Here is a 12,188-nt window from a genome sequence, read left to right on the forward strand (position 1 = left end):
TAAAAAATAGTTGTTCCAACTTTTATAATATTAGGCCTGTGCTGGCACGAGCTAGCACCACCTAGTTAATAGTTGGACATAAACATACAAGCGACATTATCATTTTGGGCCATATATGTCATTATCCACTAACATAATCCTACCATTACTAGATCTTGCCATGTGTCATTATAAACTCTTCATTACTTATCAGCCCCCCTTCCCTCTCACCCTCTTTTACAAGTGGCATATGTGAGCCATTTCATTAAGTTCAGTGATATATTTGAGCCATTTCGTTAAAATTATTGGATTATTTGAGCCATTTCGTTAAGTTCAATGGATATTTGAGCCATTTCATTATGTAAAATTTGTGTTCAATAGGCACACTATTATTGGAGTTGAAGTATTTAATATGTACTAGCCTTAGTTGAGGTGTCAAAATAAAAATTGGATCCAACTTTAAGGGACTATTATGTATTTGGCCTATAATTTATATGAATACCTAATAGGGGCTGATAATATTTTTGGCCGAGCGGCTAACTATGTAACTTCTCCAGAAGAAAGTATATAGCGGCTGTAATTATTTTTGATCGACCAACAAATATGTTAAAAGCCTAATATATTTCCTGAATAGATGGGCTGGAGTTTTAAACCAAGCCCAGTTAAACTGATGCACCTCAAGGCCCATTGGGCTTAGATGGAGCTATATATAGATGCTGTCTTATAAATCTGAACCTATTTTGATTCCCTCTCAATTCTCAAATATAAAACCCCTCCTCCTGCGTTAGGTTGTACGAAGCAGTCAAGCGCCATTAGCGTAACACAATAAATCAGGTTTACGTTTTTACATTCTGCTAATTTTTTTTTGTGAAATCATAATTACAACTTCAAATTTCGTTTTCAATACATTGATTTAATGATTTTGGTGCTTGTAATGTAAGATTTACATGCATTTCATTAAGTTTATTTTTATCGCACTAATTAATTGTTTCTCCTTTTTGTTTGACGATAGGGAGTGTGGATTATGAGAAAGTTTTTTTTTTCTGCAGGTACCTTTAGTCCAAACCCTATACCTTAGCTCACAAATTTATATTTGTACAAATTATTAATTTAAAACCTAGTAACATAAAAAATTAGAATCCCGAAACTGTAAGCTTCAAATTATAACCCCGCCTTTGATTTTCTGCTTTCATGATATGAACTATATGGTTAATAATTTGTAGGAACATAATTCTTTGTTACCTGAAGGCTTGAACTGAGTTTAATTGGTGTCAAAATCGGATATTGAGTTTTTTTTGTGGTGTTCCTTTTAAGCTTCAATCTTTCTATGCATTTTATTTTTAGAGGTGGATTTGGGTTAGAGTGCATGTGGTGTCAGCAAGATGATAATAGTAACAGTAACAAGAAGGTAAAGTGAAAATATATAGTACCATAGAGATTAATCTAATTGGCACCTTATCAGTTGTTTTAGCCTGTAGGATAACCATTTCCTTGTACCCTCAGGCTCGATCTCTCTGCCAGTGAATTGGTATGCTGAATTTTGGATGGACTTCCAATTGGTTTTGCCTTCTAGGCCATTGCACATGCCACGACCTCTACGGAGGCTGAGATGGTTGGAATTTCCTACGGAGCAGGGGCGGAGCTGGGGTGTCAGCTATGGGTTAGGTCGAACCCAGTAGTTTTGGTTCAAACCTTGTATTTGTCTTAAAATTTATTAAATGTGTACAAATTATTAATTTAGAACCCAATAGTGTTTCCTGGCTCCGCTTCTGCTATGGAGATCTCCATAATGTAGTGTGACGATTATGCTGTCTGAGAAGGCTAAAATTGGATGATGTAGACTTTTAGTCACATGGAGGATGTTGTTATGAAAATAAATAATGACTTAGGTAAGAGTGATACAAAATGAAAGCTAAAGGATCCGTATAAGCAATATCAAATTCTTGGGATTAAGGCTTAGTTATTGTTGTTTATGCTGACAGGAGGTTCAGTGTTTATTAGGAGCTTTTAGTCGATTAGACACTTGTGATCAGTGTTGTGATAATTGTTGGGTTCAGGAATCCTGTAGTTTTAAAGAATTCAATTGCCTTAGAGGCCAAATTCTTTTCCAGTGATACCTATTAAATTATTTTTTTACGAATGTTGAAAATAAATGGTTCAAAGAGAGACATGACATAGAGAGGATCATATGGCTGACCAAATTGGTAATGAAATTAAGGCGCAATCGGTTCATCAATTGATCGACTAGCCATTGATGTTGTTTGCTAATCTATAGGAGAGAGTGAGCTAAATAATGTTCTCGTATAAGATCTAAACAAAGCTTTTTTCTTAAGTTATGCCCTAATAAAGCTATAAATCTCTGTTGATCACAGAACATTAAAGAATCATCAACTCATGTCATTGTGGATGCTATTATCTATGTTGCTCGGACTCTCCGAAAATGTCGCCGGGTGCGTATCTGATACTCCAAAAGTAGTGTATTTTTGGAGAATCCAACACGGGTGCGGTAACAATTTGGAGAGTCCGCGCAACATAGGCTATTATAGGCCTTTCTGAAAAATGGTCATGCTGAACAAGTATGATAAATTATATGAAGCAAGTAAGTTTAGTAGGCATTCGGACGTGACTCAACCAAATATTATTTGCAATATTGAAATGTTATTTACAAATGGATTTCTATTTTACAGTTTTAGTCCACTATTTCAACTTCAACTTGAAATAGAGAATTTGAAGTTCAAGACTTTTGTAGTAGTATTTCAAGTGAAATAATTAACTCTCAAAACTTTAACTGTTTTTTCAATTGAAATTCATGTCCAAACACAGTTGATTCAATTTCCAAATGCTCTTCTTGAACTTCAACTTGAAGCACTCATTTTTCAATTTTAACCAAATTATATCCAAACAGGCATAAAACTTTCATCCTCTTCATTTGAAGGTGAAGACCAGCCTCCAAAAGGAAATATTCTTAATTTGAGAATCCAACTATATTATGTCAGTATGGTCCTAGATTCCTGGTCAACTTTTGGAAGGGCTTCCATTTCTTGCTTCCCTGAAATATACTACTCATTCGACATTTTCTTTGCTCTTGCAAAACGAAATGTAACACTATTGTTTTTATCATATCGGAAGTGGCAAAGTTTTGAATCCATGTCTAGAAAATAGAAATAAAAAATAGTTGAATGATTTTGCACCCATGATTTGCTTCAACATGAGTTGATGGTTAAGTTTGGACTACTTTTTCTCTTTTGTTAATTTGTTGGAGTTTATGTTTACACATTGTGTACTACTTCTCGAAGAAAGACACAGAATTTTTAATTTGTATGATTCCATGAAAGCATGTACCAGACCTGTTTTTTTCTTCAATTTTCTTTTTGTTTTCCTGTTTGCAAAAGAAACAGGAGAACACCTATCTTGTAAAATTTCATGAAAGCATAACTCCTCCCCCCCCCCCCAACCCGCTCAAAGAAAGGAAAGTTAGTCTTTTTCACCAAAAAATGGGTGCTTTGAAACTTAAATAGCTTTGGATTAGAGCTTAACTTGATTCAAGTAGTAGATGCTTTGAAATCTCAGTAGTATTCTCGACTTTCTGCAAAATTAGTTATTTGCCCAGGAAGAAAAGAGACTGTGATTTCCTTAATGAAATCCTAGTCAATGCAGATGTGAGTGTATCAGTGTGCTATTGATATGATGAAAAGACTATATCTACCGGCTCTTCTATGTAACTCTATTTGGTACTGAGCTTATATAATGCTCGACCTTCTGCAAATTTAGTTATTTGCCCAGGGAGAACAAAGAAGAAAAAGTAATATACAAATACTTTCATGAGACCCCAGTCAGTACAGATGTGAATATATGAACATGCTATTAATTTGATGAGGATGTTGAGGTGGATGTGCGGGCATACAAGAATGGATAAGATTAGGAATGAAGATATTCGAGAGAAGGTGGGCGTGGCCCCCATGGAGGACAAGATGCGGGAAGTAAGATTCAGATGGTTCGGGCACATTCAGAGGAGGAGCATTGATGCACCGGTGAGGAGGTGTGAGCGACTGGCTGTAGTGGGCACGCGGTGAGGTAGAGGGCGACCTAGGAAGTATTGGGGAGAGGTGATCAGACAGGACATGGCGCGACTTAGGATTACTGAGGACATGGCCCTTGACAGGGAATTATGGAGGTCGAGCATTAAGGTTGTAAGTTAGGGGAAACTTGTGAATATTTCTACAGCACAATAGAGTGAGACTGGCCAGTTAGGAGTTAGACTAAGAATGTCATTGGTCGTCTATTGATGCAGGGCTTTACCTGCTAGTTGTACTATACCAACCATCTATTTCGTATTTCGTATTCTGTATTTCATATCTCTTATATTGCTGGTATTTTATTATGCATTTTTATGGTACTAATATATCGGCTCCTGTTGCTTTTTTGAGCCGAGGGTCTCCTGGAAACAGCCTCTCTACCCTTCGGGGTAGGGGTAAGGTCTGCGTACATATTACCCTCCCCAGACCCCACTTGTGGGATTATACTGGGTCGTTGTTGTTGTTGTTGCTATTAATTTGATGAATAAACTACATCTGCATGCTCTTATATGAACTTTTGGTATCTCTTATTATCCTGTACTTAGTGGTTATCTTGCTTCATTTTTTCAGGTTGAGACGTTGACAAAAACATGGCTAAGCATCATCCTGACTTGATCATGTGCAGGAAGCAGCCAGGAATAGCTATTGGCCGTCTTTGTGAGAAATGTGATGGCAAGTGTGTTATCTGTGATTCTTATGTGCGTCCTTGCACATTGGTACGAGTTTGTGATGAATGCAACTATGGTTCTTTTCAGGGTCGTTGCGTGATCTGTGGAGGTGTAGGTATATCTGATGCTTACTATTGCAAAGAGTGTACTCAGCAGGAGAAAGACAGGGATGGTTGTCCTAAGATAGTCAATCTTGGGAGTGCTAAAACCGATCTGTTCTATGAACGTAAAAAATATGGTTTCAAGAAAAGATAGTATGGGTTTTCTTGTTTAGCTCTCGCCATAATATACCAGGACTATTGTGCAAGTTTGACACCATCACAATCTTTAGCATTCACTCTATGCTTCTTGGCATCGGGAGTTTAACTTTTTTTGTACCAGATGAGATATTATTACTTGTATTTTCTGTAGCAACATCTTGTTTAGGCTTAAAGTAAATGTTGAACATAAATGTCTTGTTGTTTGGATGGTTGGTGAAGCAGGGATTTCTTTCAGAAACTATCTTAAAACTTTGATGTGGAGTACATTTTTACTTATGTTTGACAGAAGTAAAAACCAGAGTAGAGGCCCAATTTCACATTTCTGATATCTTTCGAGAAGTTGCTTTGCACATCTTTTAATTGTCTGTTGCTGAAAATAAACAAGAAAATAGAACACAAACTTGCGATGAAGTCTGTCGAACTTTAATGCCCCTTAATTGAAGTATTTTCACAAGTATAAGAGTGCTGCATTTGATTTCACCTTTCAGCAATATGAGGTTCATTTGTATGTAGAGTTGTATGTAGAGACGGATTTGGGATTTAAAATTTATAGGCTTCTACAGTAATCTCAAGTTAATATACAATAATAATTGAGTTTAAAGTTTAATATTTATAAATATGTAGTTCTTGACAATAGCTATTGGGTTCCATGCAGACAATATATCCATCCAACTTCATATTTTTCCAATTGTTCACTTTTTTGTCAAATTAATGCTCCATTTTCTTTTAAGTACAACTTCTAAATGCAAATATCATTAAATAATGCAGGATCATTTGTGTTTTTCACCTATAAGAAAGCGTAAGAATTTGTTGCATCATAAGTAGTTGCTGTGATTTCATTCAGGTAACATTGCAGAATTCTCACAACTCATCATCTAATCAAAACATTGTCGGAATTTTCAGACGGGATCTCGAGAGGCTCGGGTATGTTTTGTATGGGTTCCGGACCATTTTGGAGTTAGAGAGGCAGATCTAGTGTTGATGTGTCACACCTGCAAGGTTTGGTGCGTGGGTGTAACGTCGCATACATGCTCTTGCATGAAACGCTATAATATACGACACATATCTCACGTATTCTCTTATAACTAAATCATAATTAATTAGTATACATTCTCGCATTAATTTAAGACTTAACCATAATAAATTAGTACAATTTGATATAAATACTGGGTGAGCATAAATTTTACAGACCCTTTGCATCATACTACATGCCAAATATATTGTACCATAAGTGTTTGTTGATCTACTGACATTATATTTATAACACACGTGATACTCATAAGGTAAATACTAATTATTAAATTATTAAGTGGATTTTTACCGATCCTTTGCATGATACTATATGCCAAATATATTGTACTGTATGTGTTTGTTGATCTACTGACATTATATTTATACATACACGTGATATTCAGAAGGTACATACATTAATTGTTAAATCATTAATTGGATTTTCTTTCTTTACTTCTCGTTATTATTTTACCTTATGATATTTTGTTTACTTTTAAATCCCAAAAATAAAAGAGAATAAAGAAGAAAACAAAATTTCTCTCACAACTCCGTAACAGATTCATACCTACCCAGTCCCCACTTCCCTTTCTCTAGGAAAAATGCATAGCACACTGTCACTCTCTCATTCACACAAAAAATATTTCGAACCAAACTTTTCATTCTTCACAAATTATCGCTTCTCCTCTTTTTTTTGTACTTACTAAGTGTTCGATATCTCTTTAGGGCTCGAATAATTCGGATTCGCCATGAAAAGTTTTAGGGGACAAAGTGCTATATTCTAAAGGAAAATCCATACACAATGCTCGAACCTCAGATTTTTAATTAAAAACGCACCCAAATACTAGTTGCAACGGATATGGAATAGAAGATTTTAAATTTATTAAGTTCTCACCCATCTTCTTTGGAAAATCCGAAAGCTCTTCTTTGTCGATAATACCAAAATATCAAGTTGGCGCAGTCGTCTTTATCTTTATTTTGATACTTAGGAAGAGTATTAATCGCTTCACCAGAGGCGGACCTATGTGTAATAGAACCTGTAAACTTGAGTAGAAATTTTATATAGGTATATGTGTATAACTTGAAAATGAGTAATTTAAATCACTTGGCACCCTAAACACTAAAAACCTTTAAGGGGCACTAGTTGAGCAGAATATTATGCTCTGTCACATTAAAATTCTAGGTCCATCTCTGCACTTCACCACATCCGTTAGTGGTAACTATCCCTTCTACTTGATCTCTTCCTTACTCTCTCTCAGAGGCGGAGCAAGGACTTGAAACTTATGGGTTCGGGATTCTAATTCTTTTTAGTTACGGGATTCTAACTTAATAATTTGTGCATATTCAATAAATTTCTTAAGACAAATATATGATTTGGACCAAAGTTACTGGGTTCGGCCGAACCTATAATCGAAGGGCTGGCTCCGCCCCTGCTCTCGCTATATATACACACACTACGAGAGAGAGAGAACCATATTAATTTCACCACACCTACCAAAGAGCTTCAGCACTTCTAAACTGCATCACAATTTCACTCCAACTTATTACTCCTTCATATATAAACCAAAACACAGTACTAATTAGCTCACGCCATTTAAAAGCACTACCTTTCTCTCTCGTGGAAACAGCACATAAACTTGTGCACTCTACTTCTTCCTTTTTACACTTTTTACTAGTTCTTTCCGGATTTCTCGTTGTAACCATCCGAGCTAAGTTCATGTCGTTTGAACGTCGTCAACCAAATTCCAACAACAATTCTACCTAAATGACACACTATGACATGTGAAGTCTCCTTTTGCGTCGAAGTTATGGTTTTGTTGCAAAATTTTTGAGTGGTGAGTGTGTTGAATATTAACTCGTACTAGTAGATATAGGTAGTAACAAATCATGAATTCATGATTCCTACCCTTGTGATAAATGTGCCAAAACAAAAAGAAATTTTGTCAACGTATATTATCTGGTTTGTTGCTTGATGATTTTATAATTTGTTTTTCAATGAATGTGCAGAATTTAGAACGTGCGTAACTAAGGTACATGGTGATGCGCAACCCAAGAGAAGGTTTGGTGGGGCTGAAATATGTGGCGGATCATAGCAACACCACATATTCCTAGCACATTTGTCTGCAATATAGGAGACATGCTAAAGGTATTCGATTTGCTTTGTAACTTTTTCATCATTTTCACACATCTGCGTAAGTAGTTCTTATTTGTTGGTTATTGGTAGATCTTATCAAGCAAAATTAATGAATCAACTTTACAGGGTCATCAAAAACTCTCCCAATTGAATATCAGTGCCAATATGAATCAACGTGGCACTGAGTATTCATTTGGGAGAGTTATTGATGACCTCGTGACTGTTGATTCATTAATTTCGTTTGATAAGTTCTATCAATAGTCAGCAAATAACAAGAACAACTTAAGCAGAAGTGTGAAATAATGAAAAAGTTACAATGCAAATCAAATACCTTTAACATATCTCCAATATTGCAGAAAAATGTGCCAGGAATATGTGGTGCTGATATGATTTGCACATATTTCAGTCCCACCAAAACCCTTCTCTTGAGTTTCATGTCAGCATGTACCTCAATTATATATGCACCTTTTAAATTTTATGTATTCATATGAAAAACTTTTCAGTAATCAAGAAAGAACCAGGCAATATACATTGGCAAATATCTTTTTTGGTTACCATCTTTAACATAAGGGTAGCACTGAATCCATGTTTTGTTGCTACCCGTGTCTATTAGTACTAGTTGGTACACAACAAGTTCACCAATCAAAAAAAATTGCGGTGTAACCATGATTTTGACGTAAAGGACATGTCACATGTCATAGAGTGTTATTTCAGTAGAATTGTACCTTGTTGTTGGAATTTGGTCGACGACGCTAAGCTCGGATGGTTACAACTAGAAAACCAGGAAAGGAAATAGTTAAAAAGTGTAAAAATGAAAATGCAGATATGCACAAGTATGTGCTGTTTTCAGGAGAGAAGAAGAAGGTGCTTTGCTCTGTTAGCTATTTTCTAGTATTGCTGCTTGTGCTTAACGATTTCTTCTGATTAAATGTTTTTCAAACACTTATTTACACAATTTCAGCAAAATATTTGACATGTAAATTGACATATAATGACTTCACTTGACATAAGCACAACATATAATGAGTTATGTTTTTTTTAATACTGTTGTGCTTATGTTTTGCTGAGCTGATGGTCTATTGGAAATAACTTCTTTATTTTCAGGAGGTAGGGGTAAGGTCTGCGTACACATTATCTTCCACAAACCTCGCTATATGGGATTACACTGAATTTTTTGTTGTTGTTGCTGTTCGGAAAAAAAGGGGATAATTTCAGAGACCTTCCTTCATATTTGGCTTATCACACCGACATCTTTTGTGATTTTAGGGTAAGTCCGCATATGTTTTCCTTCTGTTTCGTTTACCTTTTTCTGCAATAGAAAATTATGTTGGAGGCAATAATAATGGGAAATAAACCAAGAGTATCTCACGATGATCTTTGTGTCAATGAATCTTCTATAAATGATTTTTCAGATAATGAAAATCGGAGGAGTAATTCTATTTCCTCCAAAGAAACAACAATGGAGATGAAAATAGTAATTTTTTTAAAAAATGTTTAAAATAATTAAACAAAAGAATATATTAGAAAAGGCAACTTAGTTATATCGTAATTCTTTTACATTAATAATAAATAGGTTAAAGGAATTATTACCAAAAAATTATAATAAAGGAGGTAAATATAATATCGTAAACCACAAGAGACTTAAGTGCAATAAAGTCAAATATGAAGGAAGGTCTGTGAAATTATCACACAAAAAAGTGAGTGAATGCATAAGAAGTTCTGATACCAAAATGTTACAACTAAAATTCAAAAATAGAATGGAAAAATCCTTTTGGCCACACCGTTTTTGGCCAGATTGAAACCAAATGGGGTCATTTAGGTAATTTTACGCCCCAATTAGGGTTTTAGGCGTATTTCTATACTGATAATACTCTTTCAGTTAATTTTGAATATTCTCTCCTACCATTTAATATTTGTCTTCTCAATGCATGGAAGATCTCAAAGGTTCAAACCCTATTTCCCATAAAACTTTTCTTTTATTTTATTTTTTTTTACGTATTTTCAGCCCTTATTTTTGAAGTATACACCCATATAATTCGAAATAATTCATTTATATACATGTATTTGATTGTACAATTCGTATATTTTTAGTATTTGATTGTGTATTTCGTATATTTTTAAGTATAATAAGGTCTTCAAAGCCCTACTATTTAAATAAATCTACACTACAACATTATGTATATATAGCTACAAATTCTTAGCTACATGTATGAAAATCGTGGCTAATAAATAACAATAGCCACAAAAATTAAAATTTCGTGGCTATTTACAATTTCATAATAATATTTAGCTAAAAAATAAAATTGGCAAAACTAATTTATCATTTTTGCTATATTTGCTAATTGTCGTGGCAATAATTACACAAATAGCTACAAAATTTATTGCTACAATAAATTTCGTAGCTAATCGTATTTTTTTTGCCACGCATTTGAAGTTACTGTAGCAATAGCAGTTATATAGCCACAAAAACTTACTTCTGACAAAGTGTTATAACTAAATAGATATTTTTGCCTCAAGTAATAAAAGCATGTGGCAATAACTTGATTAATAGCTATAAATTTATTGTTACAACGATATTTTGTAGCTAATTGTGAGTTTTTGCCACACGTCTGAAATTACTATAGCAATATTAATCTTTTAGCCACAAAATATTACTAGAGACAAAGTGTTGTAGTTGAATAGGTATTTTTGCTTCAATTATGAAAATTTATGGCAAAAACTAACTTAATAGCTACAAAGTTATTGTGATATAATAAAATATTGTAGCTAAATATAAATTTTTGTCACGTGTTTGAAGTTACTGCAACTATAACATGTTAGCCACAATAATGATTTGAAATAAATATTGAATATAAAATCTATTTTAAAATTCAAGTTATAAGAAACCGAGAACATCGTTGGCCTAATAGCTACAATTATTTGTTATGATAGATTGATACCTGCGACAATCAAGATAGCCAATGAACTTCCGTAGTTAGTGATGATAGGCTATAATTACATATTTTAGTCGCTTATTACACACAAATTTACTGCACTTTAGTTGAGTTTGTGTTTTAATCGTTAGTGTTTTGCACTAATTATGTGTTTTATGCATTGTAGGAGTGATTCCGAGCTATATAGATGTTATAGAATGAATTCAAGTGATTTGGAGCTTTGAAGTCTGAGTAAAAGCCCAATGAATTAAGCCGGGATCGTATTAGGGGATCAACGGATGATAGAGCAACAAAACGAAGAATCGAGTAGGCATATTATGCACTGTCTAGTAAAATGCACATAACTTTTTGCTCAAAACTCCATTTGGGCTCCACAATGTATGGGTGGAAAGATAACTCAAAGGCTACAACTTTCATGTTTTATGTTTTTCCAAATTCCAAACGGAATAGGGTGAATAATGTGGTCAAACCGCGACCGCGGACCTCAAGCGGGCTGAGGCAGTAGACTGGCCAAATACCGTGCCCGTACCGCGCTCGGGCCGCGGCCGTGGGCGTCCAGGCTTGGAAACTTGTCCTTCTTCGCGTAAGAGAAAGTATAATAGTTGGGCCTGACCCTACTTGGTATAGATACATGAAAAAAATGGTATTTTGAGGAGAGGAGACCAATTTTTGACACAGATTCGACCTAAGGAGGCAGACACACAATAGGAGCAAGGCGGAGAATTCTTCTACGAGTTTTTCTTTCCTCTTCCTATTTTTTCATTATGGTTTTGACTTTTAGTATTGTAGTTTTACATACTATTATGAATAGCTAATGTGTTAGCTAGGGTTTTGATAGAACCTTTTGTAGGATAAATTCTTGTTATTTTTTTATATAATTGAGCCGTTGGATTTCTCTACTTGTTCAACTACGTGTTTGTTGTTGTTCATTGAATGACCATCAATTGACTGTGCCTATTTAGTGTGTAGTGCTCGAGAGAGAGTACATATTTAGGTAGTTGTTCAATAACGTCACTCCTAACGTATGTGAGAAATCAATACAGTGGTTTTAAAGGCAGGTTTAGAAATAACAAAGCCTTGACATGATCATAATGAGCGGTTAGATAAAGCCAACTAGCGTAGTTCGAGAG

The 12,188-nt window shown here is 34.7% G+C and overlaps 1 long non-coding RNA gene and 1 other non-coding gene across 3 annotated transcripts; both read left to right on the top strand.

Moving 5' to 3' along the window:
- Positions 1-732: 732 nt before the first annotated feature.
- Positions 733-4,949, top strand: LOC107812868 (uncharacterized). 2 transcript variants are annotated; one of them, XR_012694732.1, is made up of 4 exons: positions 733-813; positions 992-1,028; positions 4,626-4,727; positions 4,811-4,949. It is a non-coding gene; the product is annotated as an uncharacterized LOC107812868 (transcript). The 2 variants fall into 2 exon arrangements; XR_012694731.1 differs by lacking the exon at positions 992-1,028.
- A 2,559-nt stretch (positions 4,950-7,508) lies between these two features.
- On the top strand, positions 7,509-11,938 carry LOC142164346 (uncharacterized). The gene is made up of 3 exons (XR_012695129.1): positions 7,509-8,989; positions 9,230-9,392; positions 11,225-11,938. It is a non-coding gene; the product is annotated as an uncharacterized LOC142164346 (long non-coding RNA).
- Positions 11,939-12,188: the final 250 nt, after the last annotated feature.

Source organism: Nicotiana tabacum, chromosome 9 (genome assembly GCF_000715075.1).
Source record: "Nicotiana tabacum cultivar K326 chromosome 9, ASM71507v2, whole genome shotgun sequence".
Taxonomy (NCBI): domain Eukaryota; kingdom Viridiplantae; phylum Streptophyta; class Magnoliopsida; order Solanales; family Solanaceae; genus Nicotiana; species Nicotiana tabacum.